General features: G+C 57.0%; 1 long non-coding RNA gene across 1 annotated transcript; it reads left to right on the forward strand.

Moving 5' to 3' along the window:
* The first annotated feature begins 1,598 nt into the window (after nucleotides 1-1,598).
* On the forward strand, nucleotides 1,599-14,783 carry LOC123393650. Its single transcript, XR_006608479.1, has 2 exons — nucleotides 1,599-10,903; nucleotides 11,343-14,783. It is a non-coding gene; the product is annotated as an uncharacterized LOC123393650 (long non-coding RNA).
* The last annotated feature ends 288 nt before the right edge of the window (nucleotides 14,784-15,071 follow it).

Genomic DNA, 15,071 nt, shown 5'->3' on the forward strand with positions numbered 1-15,071 from the left:
TCTTCTGGGCTGAAGATGCGTATCTCTGAGTGAAATACGGGTACATTGGGAAAAGAAGCCAGATTTAATTCCATTATTCTGGTTCACCCCGGCTGGGGCCATCCTGAGACGCAGCCTGGCCATCCACACCCTCACGCGGGATGGTGGGCTCTGGGCCCAGGCGTCTCCTGACAGGCCTCGGGCAGCCGTGGGCGGGTGGCCCCCCACCCCGGGCCCCTGTTACCCCACCATGGGCAAACAGCAGCTGGCAAAGCCGGGTCACCGAGGAGCAGAGCAGGAGGGACGAGGGTCGCGGGCGTTTCCCCCAGAGCTGGCCCGTTGTGTGGGATGAGCACAAGGCAACAAGAAGAAGCCACCGCGGCCCGGGCAGTGGGCCTCTGACGGGGTTCTGCAGCGGGGTGCGGGGCTGGGACTCCGGTCCTCCTCAAGCCACCCGTAAGAGACCCGCCGGGAGGCTCAGAGCATCAAGCTCCTCCCAGAGGCTGCACGGAGACTCGTGGGGCTCCAGGCCTCGCTGCCGGCTCCCGCTACACTTCCGTCCGTGGCGCTCGGCGGCACGGCTCGCAGTGGCCCCCTCTGCCTTCTTCACGGGGCCTGCTCCTCTCTGTGGCCCAGATCCCTCCTCTCTCCGGTGAGGACACCAGCTGTGGGGCTGGGGCCACCTTCATCCACACCCGTCACTTGGTCACATCTGCAAAGAGCCCATTTTCAAATAAGGTCATGTTCGCAGGTTTTGGGGACTTGGACATAGCTTTGCGGGGGAGGGGGCGGGGCACGGTTCCAGCCACCAGGCTGGTCTCTGAGCTCACGATCTTGAACATCAACATCTGATAGAGACAGACGAGGCTGACGCCACCCTTTGATTTCTGGTGTCTGGGGACCCAGAGCTAAAAAGACACAGTCCTGCCCTCAAAGGGTTCATGGCCTTTTTGCCCCATGACCTTACGAACTCAGTGCCTGGGGCGGGGGGTGTTCAGTGTGCATGGGGGGAGAAGGAGCGGGTCCAGTTGCCCACATCTGTGCTGACTCCCCCAAATTAGAAACAAGTGCCAAGTGGGCTCCTCATGGACCAACACTTAGCACTGAGGACCTACTATGTGCAGAGTTAAGGGTGTCACTGGCCTTGGTGAGTACATCTAGTCAAGCCCCAGAATTCATGTGGAGAAGCATCACAAGATGCCTTGTGCTGTGTGCTCTGTGGGGACAAGGCTTGTAGAGTGTGCTGTGCACTGAACAAGTGGACTGGAGATAACCCTGGAATGGAGTAGCTAGACAAGCCTAAATCACATGGCAGTTACACAAGCTGTACAAATAAGATTAGTTTATGGATTTTTTTTTATACCTCGATAAGAAAGTTTTAAAAATAAGATGGATTGAGAACTAAAGATCGAATGTGACCTTAGCGTAGAGTTGCGCATTTTTATGATTTTCTCTTTGACGTTTTTTTAAAAAAGATTTTATATATTTATTTGAAAGAGAGAGAGTGCAAGCACAAGCAGGGGGAGGGGCAGAGAGAGGGGGAAGCAGGCTCCCCGCTGAGCAGGGACCCCCGATATGGGGCTCGATCCCAGGATCCTGAGATCATGACCGGAACCGAAGCCAGAGGCTTTAACCCACTGAGCCACCCAGGCAGCCCAGTTTTCCCTGTTTTCTATTTTCTATAAGTGTTTTGTCCACAGCTAATACAATGGCAACTCTTTTAAGGCAAGCTCGTTTTGGAGACTTCCCAAAGTCGCTGGACTCTGTTTTCGTAGAAACAGAGCTCCGGTGGCCACAGCTGACCTCTTGTTTAATCAAGTTGCACAGTGTGATAAGTGTTGGGAACAAACGTGACTGGGAGGCGTGTTCGGGAGCAGGGGAAGGGCGGGCCAGCTGGCCCCTGGCACTCCCGGGGCGCCCTCCTGCCGAACATGAACCTCTCGGGGAGGCCTTTGGATTAGCCGATAATCAACCCCCAGCCTCTCACTTCTGTAAATCTGCATGTTCCTTTATCTTAATTTTGCAAAACAGCTTTTGTGGAAGGTGCCAGGCTCCCCTGGTGACCCCGCTGTGTGTGGGCCGAGAGTGCAGAAGCTGCCTTCCCGGGAAACTGGGATGGGGCCTCTGCTGAATCCCGGCATGTTGCCTCAGTTTATCTCCGGTGAATGGGATATGAGCACTGCCTACCACAAACAACTCTGGGGGTTCTTGGTGAGAGACGGGCCTCCCCCCGTGGCGCCTGGCCTGCGGGGCCACCTGGAGAAACCGTGTTTGCAGCAGGAAGGTCACAGCTGCTGGGTCCAGGTGCGCAGCACGAGGACTCCCCACAGAAACAGTCTTCACGTCCCGTCCACTGCCAGCCGGGGGGGAGGAGCAAGAAGAGAGAGAAACACAGACCAAACCCAGGACTGCCTCGGCTCTGAGCACCCCCTTGATCCGGCCCCCATCTGGGGCTTGTCCCACTCCCTAGGCTGTCCGTGGTCCCACACCCGCGGCGGCGCTCGGGTTGCAGAAGTGTCGGGCGCACAGCTGTGGTGGGAGGTACTGTCGGGGCCTGGATTAGGCACCTGCGTTTGCTCGTGGACGCCCTTGCCCCCCCCCATGCCTCCGATCGTGACTTCATCTGGACTCAGGATCTTTGCAGGCAAGGAGTTACGAGGAGGCACAGTGGCTTTGGGTGGCCCTAACCGAGGCCTGGCGAGCGACGTGCCGGGCAGGTGTGGAGGCACACGTCAGCGAGGCGTCGGGACGAGCCCACCCTGCCGCGCCCCGACCTCAGGCTTCCAGACTGCAGACTGGGAGGAGGTACGATTCTGCTGTTCACCCCCCGGGCTGCATATTTGTGGGGGAACCTCAGCCGAGTAGGACACACGCAGCACAAACCCACACGTCTCCGCCCCGGAAGGCCGCACCACCTGTGACTGTGAACCCAGAGTCAGGACATCAAAGTTGGCTATTAAAATGCAAGTGTGGTTTGAGAGGACGCGGACGGGGAGCGTCAGTAACTCGTAATTTGGCATGGGAGACAGCACAGCCCAGCGACGAAGGGCCTGGCGCCTGGCTGCCTGTGGGTCCTGGCTCCGTCCCTTCCCAGCTGTGTGACCAGTGGCAAGTGCCTTAACCTCTCTGGGCTTCCCCCGTCAATGGGAGGTAATAAATAATGCTCACCTCACGGCATTACATGGAGCTCAACTGACTTAATATTTGCAAACGGCTTAGAACAGAGCCTGGGAAGTGGAAAGCCAGGTGTGTTTGCAGTTCTCACCCTCACCGGAGGGGCCCGCAGGCAGGTGTGGAGGAACGGAAGGTGCTGGTTTGTCGTGGGGGCGGGGACAGAGCTGCGATCCTGCGATCCGGAGCTCGCCTGGACCCCGCCACACCCTCAGGGGTTGTCAGGGGTTGGGAGGACCCACGGAGCCGCTCTTCCTGCCAGTCACACCTGTGGATATCTGCGGTGTCCGCAGTTACCGATGAGAAACGCTCTGTATTGGAAAACAAAACCAAAAACACTTAACCGTATTTGTTAATTCATTTAGAAATAGCGAGGATAAATCTGTTATATTTTAACATACGTATTTCAGGGCAAACAGCCATCTTTATGTTTCTGTAAATCCCTTCGCTGACTGGCTGAGCTGAAGATGCTGGGCTTTCCTGTCCGCTTCGGCCACTCTTCTGCTAGGACATGTTTTGGTTGAAGAAGATGAAGAAACTCGTGCTGTTCACACACATGTGGCTGGGCAGGAAGGAGCTTGTGGGGCCCCCCGGGGTTCTCGGGAGACTTTCACCCCCACACAGCCTGACCGCAGACCTGCGCCCCTGACGAGGTCTCCCAGCTGCCCCAGGGACAGCGGTGACCGCCCCCACGCCAGACTCACCGTGCGTGCCGACCCAGGCTGTGCTCCCTGACGCTTGGAGTCCTGTGTAGACAGACGGCGCTCGTGGCGAAGCCCACACACTCTGCAGACCTGTTCCATGACCCCAGATGCAGTCCAGCGATCCCAGGGGATCACCCCGATCAGGCCCTCGGTGGCCAAGAGAGGTCACGGTCGCATCTGTGCTGACACAGGGTCAGAGGCCGGGGAAGCCCCAGGCTTCAGATTCATGAGTGCAGCACAGCTCACCCCAGGGTGAGCTCCAGAGAAACAGAGGCTGTGGGAGATGTAGACACATACACGCGTGCATGTGAAGAGTGGGCTCAAGTGACTACAGGGGCTAGCAGGTCCCACACGCAGCCACGTGCAAGCTGGAGAGCCAGGAAGCCAGTGGGGGCAGCCGAAGACCGACGTCCCGGTTGGGGAGGGCAATCAGCTTTTCCCAGTGCGCACATTCAAACGCCAACCCCATCCAGAAACACCCTCACTGAGGACACCCAGAGTGCTGTCAGACCCAATGTCTGGGCACCTGGGGCTCGGGTACGTTGGCTCGAGAACTTGACCGCCGGACCCAGTAAAGGCTGTCTAAGTCTGTCCCTTGACCGCAGAGCGTGCAGAGCTCCTACTGGCTGGTTAAGCCAGTGTTGAGGAAGGGCTGCCACCCTGGGAAGCGGGAGAGCCTGTCCCAGCACCATCTCTGTCCTCTGTAGGTGGAGAGGCTCAGCCCCCTGGCCTCCCGGCTCTCCCTTCCCATGATGCGACCCTAGAACACCTCCCAGGGTCCGGTTGCAGCAGGTGGCGTTGGTGCTGGCCCCTCAGGGCGGGGCATGCGCAGGTTTGGGTATGAGAGACGCACGGGCTCCTTCGGGCTGTGAGGCATGGCAGGGCCCCCCCCATTCTTCCCGCAGGGCCTCACCCATGGAAACCAGAGCCCCTCATCTCCTTGGTCCCAGTTTTAAGGCCATCTGATGGTTTTCATCACTCTCCCCAGAAATTTGCTCCCGAGCAGTACCAGCCGAGATCAGTGTAACTATGTTTCGTCCGTCCAAAGGGAGAAACCATGTTTCATTCTCCTTACGATGCGGTTCACCAGCCGGAGCCAACAGACCCGCGCCAGCTTCCAACTACGTGGACGTGCCGCCGTCAGTCAGACGTCGGTGTCGGACCTGGGAACCATGCGGGACCCAGGAGCCCTTCCTGGGAGAGAGCCTTTCTCTTCCCCACGCTGCTTGCATACGGGCTGGAAGTGGGAGAAAGTCCAAGCAGATACCCGCGTCAATGGAGAAGCACATCAAGCTTTATTGACTTAAGAGGTAAATATTGATGCAACTTAAATACCAAATCAATATTTACCTCAAGGGTCAATACGGCCTGAAGTTGAAGTTGGGGTTGTGTGCCCTGCAAGCTCTTTATCTGGAGATTCCCGGTGCCTCCATTAGAAGTGGGGCGCGAAACGGGAAGACGTGGTGACCGGAGGTTTCTAGTGGCGCCGAGGCTGAGTGCCGGTAACAAGGGGCACGTTGCCAAGGGAAACCACCAGCATCAAGCCTGACTCAGAGTTTGGAAACTGCGTGAGCCGCTCAGAGCAAACCAGGACCCTAATTGCTTAGGCTTTCAGCGGAGAATTCACCTGAAAGGAGATAGAATCGCAGCCGACCTGCCAGCCTGGTCCTGTCGGCTGCCGCTGGTTGCAAGCGTTGGGCACTGTGCAAAGCACTGTTCCTGACCTCCACACCTGTGGTTCTCATGGTGGCCCTGTGCGCTGGGGGCCCGAGACTCTGCTGTGTGTCCCCGCCCCCCACCAGCTGCTCAGCTACAGGGAACCAGTGTCAGTGGGGACCAAAGCGACACTGACGTCTGCTCAGAAAGACAAGGGCAGAAGTGTGGGGGCTGGAGAAGAATGCCCAGGGAAAAGAAACTCAAAATGAAAGTGTCCGTTCATCCGTGATCTCCCCCACCGTGGTTGGGGAAGAGGCGGGCTTTTGCAGGGCTTGCCTTTCACCCGTCTATCGGTGCCCCTGGGCGGGGATCCGCCAGCCTCCCCCACCCCCACCGGCAGGGGACACCGCGGGAACCTGAGCCCAGGAAGGTGCTCTCTCAAGGTCACGGATGGTTGCAGGTTTCCAGCTGTAAGTGCCGCACATTCCCCACCACAGCCGTGCGTCGGTCCACTGGGGACAGTGCCACCTGCCTCAGAGCGACCTCCAGGGGCCGTGACAATGTCCGAGGCTTGTGCGGAGGGGCGCTCCGGGAACCACGGTGCCTCCTGTCATCCTGGTGGAAGGGGGCTTTCCCCATGGGCCGTCCCAGCCTCATTTCTGATTCCTCCACGACCGGGTCCCCTCCCAAGTCCCCTGCCAAGCTCTGAGCTCTCGGACGTGTGTGTCCAGCAGAGGCCCCTGGAGCTGCCAAGTACAGACGCAGGGCCCGCGACCTACGGAGCCCCGGTCTGCAGCACGCTGCCCGGTGTCGGCGCCACTCACACCCTCGCGCACCCACCAGGGCTTCCAAGGCCCCGGGCAGCCCACATCCTGGCCTCAGGCTCCTGCTGCCGCGCGGGGCCTCCGTCTCCCGAGAGCCCCCAGCCAGCCAGCCCGGCCTCCTCGGGCTTTCACGTCCCTGCCTTCTTCAGAAAGGAGTCTGGGGGTGCCTGGGTGACCCTGTTGAGTGTCTGACTCTTGATCACGGCGCAGGTCTTGATCTCAGGGTCCTGACTCCAAGGCCCACGCCGGCCTCCGACTTACATTAATAAAAATTAAAATTAAAAGAAGAGTCTGGGTAATAAAGGAATAAGTCCCATTGTATAAAAATGCACACAGGAAGAAGTAGGCCCTCCCCCCACCTCCTGTCACTTCCCTCCCGGATGTCCCCCCATAAACCCTGGCCAGTGGGCTGTGAGGACCCCTGCACGCGCAGGGTTGCGGCTAAACAAATGATTATTACCGTTTCTCTGACTTCACATGGGAAGGTCAAGCTGTACACGCTGGTCTGTAGCGTGTCTGTTTAACGTGACGAGGGAACGTGGGTGCAGCAGACTCCTGTGGCCTCGTCCACGGCTGGACAGGGTCTGTGGCTGCCCCTCTCACGGTTTGTGGTCTTGGGACCCCCGCACACTCTTAAAATAATCATTGATGATCCTGAAGACTTTCGCTGACGTGGATTACGTCCGCTGACACCTGCCGTACTGGAAATGAAAACTGGGAAATTAAAATAAACGCATTTTAAAAGAAAAATAACCCCGTTACATGTTAGTATGTGTAATATGTTCATATGAAAATAACCATGCCAGAACGAAAGCTATAGCGGAGGAGACTGGCGTTTCACGCTGTCGCGGACGGCTGGGCTCTCGGGTCTGCTCCGCCTTCTCTCTGCGCCAATGTCCTGTAGCCGCTCGAAATGAGGCAGAAAAGGGCAAACACTGTGCTCCTGTTAGAAAAACTGCTTCAAGCTCACAGCCCCCTAGCAGCCCCCTAGCAGGGCCCTGGACCTCACTGTGACGGCTGTTCTCCACAGAAGGGTGTCACACATGTTGAGTAAAAGCTTCTGTTTGTAGTATTTGTGTCTCTCGATGAACATGCCTGATCCCTGTTTCTGAGCTCCGACGACGTCCCATTGCAAGGGAGGCCAGGGCCTGTCCCCTGAGCGTTTCCCTGGTGGGGGCCACTCACAAAACAGGCCGATGAAGGGAACAGAGAGCTAATTTTAGGTGGTGATGGATCCTGTAGGGGAGAAATACCAGCAGGTAAGTAGAAATTGAGGGTTGTGCGCTCTTTAGACTCTGTGTTCAAGGAAGGTCTGCTGGTGCAGCGTCTGTGGTGAGGAGCCTGGGGAGGAGGGCAGAGCCCAGACTGTGTGCCTGGGGCAGGAGCAAGCCTGGCCCACATGGGGACTGGGGACCTGAGCTGTGTGGGGACTGGGGCTGTGTGGTGCTGGGCTGCGTTGGGATCAGGGACCAGGGCTGCATGGGGACCAGGAGCCGGGACTGCTTGGGGACCAGGGGCTGCATGGGGACCGGGGACTGGGGACTGGGGCCACATGGGGACTGGGGCTGTTGTGGTGCTGGGCTGTGTCAGGACTGGGGACCGGGGCTGCATGGGGACCAGGGACCAGGGTCCGGGGTTGCATGGGAACTGGGCTGCATGGGGACCAGAGACTGGGGACTGGAGCTGCGTGGGGACCAGACCACTCAGCTGGGAGGCGACCAGGGCAAAGCCTCGGGGTGTTATCCCACGGGAGACAGAGCTGCTTTGGTTGGCTCAGAGTGCAGGATCCGATACCACGGCCTGGGGGCCGCAGCCCAGAGATGCTCCCGTCTGAGGCTGGTTCTCAGCGTGGGCAGTCCCGGGTCAAGGTGCCGGCTGGTTAGGGTCTGTGGGGACTCCTCCCAGCCAGGTGGCTGCCCTCCCAGCGGGGGCCCCCATGGCCTCTCCTGGGTGCATGTGCAGGGGGGGAGCAGGCTCTCTGCTGTGTCTTCAATAGGGACATTAATCCTACCCTATCAGCTCACCTGAGGCCTCCCATAACCCTAATGACTTCTTTGTTCCAAAAACAGCCACACCAGGGATTTGGGCTTCAACAGAGAAATTTTAGGGGGACACGTGTATTCGGCCCATCACAGAAGTCAAAGAAGGTTTTCAGGCTCGGCCTGATGTCATCTGATTCTCGTGAAGAAACACAGTCATCTGTTTGTGGGAACCTTCGGGAAGCTGGAGGCCAGGGAGGAAGATGGAGCTGCAGATTGTGGTAGACGCGTAGGCGTCCGGCCTGAGAGGGAAGTTAGTCGGTGAGAGGGTGCTCGTGCCCTTGGAGGTAGAGCTCGGAAGACAGAGGAGAGAGCACAGTGGCTCCTGGGCTTGCCACTGTGCTTTGGTCCAAGGATGGTGCTCTCACAGGCTGCGGCGAGCCTGTTCCTACAGCCTTGGTCAGACAGGCTGCCCAGAGTGTTTGCAGGACACAAGCATATCTATAGGAAGATTGTAGGACAAGAACAGGAATATTTAAAATAGAGAGGTGTTGCTAAGTTGCTGTACTGGGCTCACCAGAGTCCCCTCAAAATTCATATCCACCCGAGGTCCCTGAACGTGACCTTATTTGGAAATGGGCTTTTTGCGGATAACCAAGGTACAATGAGGTCACGCTGGATTAGGGTGGGTCCTAAGTCCAATGACTGATGCTCTTCTAAGGGGACGGAGACACACAGAGACACAGAGACGCACAGGGAGAACACCACTGCCAGACCCAGAAGCGGGGGCCGGGGGTGGTGCAGAGGGAGCCGCGGTTGCCACATCTTGAGCTCGGACATCCGGCTCCAGAGCATGAGACCCTGTGGCGCTCGTCACAGCAGCCCTAGGAGGCTGGCACGGCTGTCCTCCCCAAGGCCAGTGCACTGCCCCGCCAGGCTTCCCCGCCAGCAGCACTTGGAAACCTTTACTGAGATGACCGGCACTCAGCGGTCCTTAGCAGGGTTGAGCGGATTTTCTGGAATGTCTCGGACAAAGATTTCATTACCACCTTCTGGAAATCGCCTGTTCAGATGTTTTGTCCATGTTTCTTGCTACATATTTATCCTTTCTCCAAGGTGCTAGTGTCTTTTCCTCTCTAGGATTTTAGCCTTCACGGTGTATATTTTGTGTTGAGCTTCAATCAATCTGAAAACTGATTTGGAGGCGTGCTGTGACGCAGCTGCTTTATTTCCCGTTACCGCATGGCCTGTCGTCATCTCGCCTGGCCACCAGCACGAAAGTCAAAGGGCGTTCACGTATTTCCTTTTCTTGGAGGCCACTTCTCTGTCTTCATCGGCTACCTGGAAAACTAGGTGATGGGCTAGAAGCAGGAGAGGTCGTGACCTCCTTCCCAGGCTCCCTGTTGCAAGTCCGTTGCTGCATGAGACAGAAGCCGGCCGTGCCCTTGGCCTGGCGGTCAGGGAGGGGTCATGCTCCATCTTCCCTGGGGTGCTCGTAAACGCATTCAGACTGAGGCCAACCTGGTCCCAGGGATCGGGAAACGCCGAGCTGACCTCATTGACCGATAGGGTCAACCCCAGACGGAAAGGGCTTCACTGCCTCTCGGCCTTGGGCTTGGCTGTGGGTCCACCGTCGGGGGACTTGGGAGGCGCACAGGGGTCATAGGACCTCTTGGAGCCTCATTGCCCCACGGGTCAACTGGGGCCAAAACTCGTAACAGCAGTGACAGCTCTGGGCGTTGTGTTCCGTGCTCGGGCGAGCGGGACACGTTAGCCCGGACCTGGAGGACACGTTAGCCCAGACCTGGGGTGTGCGTCGCCCGCCTTCCTTGCTTTGTGCTTTCCATTTTCCTCACTTTTTCTTTGATTAGAAATTAACCAGCGTGTGGTTTATTCATCGGTTCAGCTGTTCTCATGTCTCAGAGCATTTTCTCTGTTGTCGCTACGGAGTCTTTGCTCCCCTCTGTGTGACGGTTCACAGCACGCTTTCCCCAACTTTCTGAACAAGATGGTGAACTCATTTCCTGTCTTTCTTTTTTACTGACACAAACAGTCCCGTCTGTGAGTGTGCTTTGTTTGGGTCGCACAGACGCTGCCTAGTATCTCAGGGACGATGATTTCCCCGAAATTCTGTAATTTTGCTTTAAATGTCCCTCTGACTTAAAAATTGATCAGTAGGGAATTGTAAAATTTCTCGGGCTGTATTTGGTTTTGTGATTGTGGCACCCTCTAGTTTTGCTACACTAGGGTCAGAAAATGTTTTCTATGTTATTTCTCCTTTTTGAAACGAACGTGGGTGTTTCCTGATTTATAACTTGGCCGGTTCCCGTGAATGGTGTTCGAGCAACGGAAACAGGAGGTACTCGGGTAAAGGTGATGCGCTCCTTTGCGCCTCTGCACTTCTGGGAAATGCATGTGACTGTCGAGAGCAAATTTTCTAGCGTTTTCTGGGTGTAGTGTTTATGTGGACTTAGTCAACGTGACCACGATGACATGAGCAGTGCGGGGTATGGGACGGTGTGACAGGAAGGCTTCTCCAGTGCTCTTGAAAGAGCCAAGGGTCCCCTCTCAATGGACTGCAAGATGTTAGGTAAGTTTGTCATAACCCCGGAAAACTGGTGACAGAATAACTCAAAAAGATACAGCCAGAAAGCCAAGAGATTGTCTAAAATGGGATGCTAAGAATATGTTCAAGGGGAAACGGGGTAACACAACCAGACAGCGCAGACTGAACCTCCTGTAAATCACAGGCGTCTGCTGATTTTCCTGTATTCTCTGTCATTTCTGCTTTTTGAAAATTTCTTTTATAATATTTAGCATATTAATATTTATGAGCATGACGCCTTGATCATAAATCATGATGCTCAAGGATTCAAAGGGCCTTTGTTTTATCTTACTTAATGTTTTTTGGTGGAAAAAATAGCAGTCTTCTATTAAAACTGGGGACTGACTCTCTTTTTTGGTATGTCTTTGTTTATATTTGATTTTTTAACCTTTTTAAATAACGGCCTTGGGTGACTGTCTTGAAGGTAGCCGCAGAACTGGAGTAGCAGCCAGGCTCCAAGAGGGCATCCAGAGATTCTCATCTCTTGGTCTTCTGCCCCTCGGGTGGGCTCCCGGCTCATTAACCGGAGCTGGTCTGCGTGACCAACAGAAGACGCGGGGATGGTGGTGTGTGACTCCCAACTCTAGGCTATAAAAGCTCCTGCTGTGGGCTCGGCGTTGCTCGTTCTGAAAAGTGAGATGCCCTGTCGGCGAGGAGACTCAAGTCGAGCTGTGGATAGGCTCACGTGGGAAGAGCCCATCTGGCCAGCCATGGAAGGAGTCGTCTTGGTCGTGGAGTCTCCTGGCCCAGCTGAACCTTCGGATGAGCCCACGCCCCCAGCCGGCACCCTGAGCAGACTGGCATCCACCAGTCCCCCCCCCCAACACCTGAGCCACCAGAACCGTGAGACACAATACGTAGTGACTGTTGTTTTCAGCCGCTAAATTTGGGGGTGACTGGTTACACAGCAGTAGATGTTTAATGCAATAATCCAATTTGAGAACCTTGTTTATTTTATTTTAGTAGTTAATTTCTTTTACGTTCACTGTATGACAAATGTGTTTATGCTAATTACTTTGTGCTGTGACATCTGGACGTATCTGTCCATACATGTAGATACAGAGTACGTGACTATGTCTGTGTCTACCTCTCTCTCTCTCTCTCTCGATTCCTGATACATGTATGTATATATTACGTGTGTGCGCGTGTTTGTGTGGATGGATATGGAGCAGTTTTCCCAGGCACACATGTATTCAAACAGTCTTCTTCTGTGGGGTCTGTTCCTGCACACGTCTTGAATGTTAACTATTTTGAGATTTAAGGTTGTGCTTGTGCTCCAGTCGTGTCCTTTATAACCGAGCCTCCTTACAGGGCCGTGCGTCCCTCTGTCCTCAGACAGGGTCCGTGGCTTCCCTCGTGAGAGCGACGACGACGCGGCTTCTCTCCCCTCCCCCTCCCGCTGCTCTTTCTTTCCTTCCTGCTCCTCTGGCTTTAATCAAAAGCTACTCTTCTCAGTACCGACTACATCTGAGTTGTTACGGCTGCTTCTGTGCCCAAATGTCATCGCTCGTCTCCTCGCGGTTCTGATGAAAAATCAGAGTCATTTTAGTCACATTAGTGGACGTGCCTCCCCTTGACAGTGGCTCCTCGGGCGCCTCATTGTTGAGGCAGAAGGCGTTCGCGTGCTGTCCTCTCGCTCACAGCCCCTCCAGCTCCCGGCTCGTTCGCTCCAACACGCTTGTTGCTGACCCTTTGTCCCGGATTTCCTAGTCATCTCGGGTTGATGACAGCTCATCCCCTAGCGCATTCCCTAAGAAAGAGTCACATGGAAGATGCTCCCTGCAGCCCCTCACTTTCAAGGGATCCGTTTCCTTTATCCATGAACGGGGCGCTCTGGGTGGAGAACCCTCCGTCCCGCGACTCTGCTGGTGAAGCGATGAGGTCTGGTTCCTTCCTCTGTCTGGTCCGGATGCCTAAGGGCTCCTCCCCCACATCTGACCTCCGCGGGGCTCGCAGTCCTGGGGGCACTCCCTCAGCTGTCCCGCAGGGGTCCCCTGGGGCCGGGCATTTCGAGAAGAATGTGGGATTTGGAATAAACCACCCGGTTTCCAAACCCAGCTCTTTGAAACCCTGAAAGTCATGTGGCCTCTCTGAGCCCCATCGATGACGTGGGTCCAGTGACATCCCTGCCCCCACCCCCCGCCCCGCACAGATTAGAGGCTCTGTCGGAGGAGGTACCACGAGCGAAAACGAGCTACAAAGGGCCAGGCCGGAGCCAGAAGGTTCTGCTGCGTGGGCTCGGCCCCGGCCGTGACTCTCAGCCTCCTTCCCACCACCTGGAGTTTCCCGAGTGAGGAGGAGGCAGGAGTCTGCCCTGCGAGCCTCGTCCACGCAGGCTGGCTGCTCTGTCCCAAACATGCCACGTCCCGGTCGTCCCTCTCAGGGGCCACCTTGCTGGCCTTCGCCAGATTTTAGGGTCTTTCCAGGATTTGTTCAGCTTGAGGATGTCGCCAGCTTTGCTCCCCGTCTGCGTCCAGATCATCGACGCGACTCCGGCCGCTCCCAGGCCCGGCAGCTCCGGCCGCAGAAGCCTCCTCCGCTGACCTCCGCTCCTGGCTCCCACTCGGGTCGCAATGAGCCCGCCCTGCCCGGTCACTCCCGTCACTGAGTCACAGGAAGTGTGTGGCCCGGGGTGACCGTGTCAGTGAGCAGGACAACAGGGTCTGCTCCCGCGGAGCGTGTGGAGAAGCGTGTCTGGAGCGGGTGAGGCGCCGCCGCCCGCTTCCTCAGCCTCGACCCCACAGACACTTGGGGCCACACGTGCACTTGCACATTCGCTGGCTCCCGGGTGCCACCCTCCGCCATGACAGCCCTACCTGTGTCCTGACGGGGCCACACGTCCCACAGGGACACGGTCACCCTGGTTTGGCCCCGAACGATGCCGGCTCCGAGCACCGGGCTCTGCTGTGGAGCAGCCGCGGGGGGACACGGGTGCTGTCCCGTGCCACACCTCTGGGGATCCTGAACGTTACTACGACGCCCCGAGTGTCCACACTTCCCACCAGGCCTTGAGGACGTGTCAAACATCTTGCGAAGTTCAAGTCGCCGCCTCTGCAGCCCGGCCTGGCCTCGCCGGCGCGGACCTGTCGGAGAAGTGAGGGCCACAGGCTGAGGGGAGACGCTGGCTGTGAACTCGGCCCCACATGCCAGGGCTGTCCTCGGCCCGGAATGGGGCTGAATAGACTCGGAAGCCAAGTTTTCCCCAGAAAACATGGAGACGGCCCTGCCGAGCATCTGGGGGCGCGCGGCTGCGGTCCAGCCTCCTCCCAGGCCCGCGGCAGCCCGCTGGACTTGCAGCACGCGCCTGGGGGCAGGCGGACGCTCAGCTCGGTGGCCTAGGGTGAGCCCCCCAAGTATGGTCCAACCCCAGAGAGCATGGTCATAGGGGGATCTTGGTCCGACCCCAGAGAGCGTGGCCGCGGGGACACCTTCCTCCTTAGACGAGTGAGTCAGAGGAGGCACATGAAAAAGATGTCCTGTGGCTGTCAGGTCCCACCTCACGACGTGTGGCACACCCAAACTGGTTTTCCCATGACCGGATTCTTTACGAGCCAAGGTTGGCACGGATGGCGTGGTTGACGTGGTTGACATGGGGTCACGGGGAGCTCTGCGTTCTGCAGTGGAGCAGCCAAGCCCCCTGGGCCACGCGGGAGGCAGGAGCCCGGGGAGTGAGCAGGGGTGAGGCGATGCGCTCCCGCTGCTCTGGCTCCCCGTGGGCCGCTGGGGCTCCAGACATCACCCTTACGAGTCTGTTCTTGTTCAGCTGGAGGCTCTCCTGTGGGCTCGGCTCAGCACAGCCTCTTCTTCCGTGCCCTTCTCCAGAAATTAATAAAATTTATATATTAAAAGGAAAGATTCCCCCCAAGCATGTGATCGTTAAGTGCTTGTTACTCTGTCCTCTGGGCTTACAGCTTGTTCCTTGCACCGTGTGTTTGAGGGTCCTGGACACTTAGAACAGGACCCACGGTCGGGGGTTGAGAACGGGGTCTGTTTCCCCGTAGGGCAGCGATCACTTGCCAGTTCCTCAGAAGACACTCGAACGTGCCTTCCTGGCCTCGCGACGGAGCACTCTGCCCTCCGCTGCTCCTGGAACCAGCTTTGCCCTCTTCCTGGGTCACAGGCTAATCCATTCAACAAACGTGTGATGTGTTCA

Source organism: Mustela putorius, unplaced genomic scaffold, assembly GCF_011764305.1.
Source record: "Mustela putorius furo isolate JIRA1106 unplaced genomic scaffold, ASM1176430v1.1 tig00000929_pilon_pilon_pilon, whole genome shotgun sequence".
NCBI lineage: Eukaryota > Metazoa > Chordata > Mammalia > Carnivora > Mustelidae > Mustela > Mustela putorius.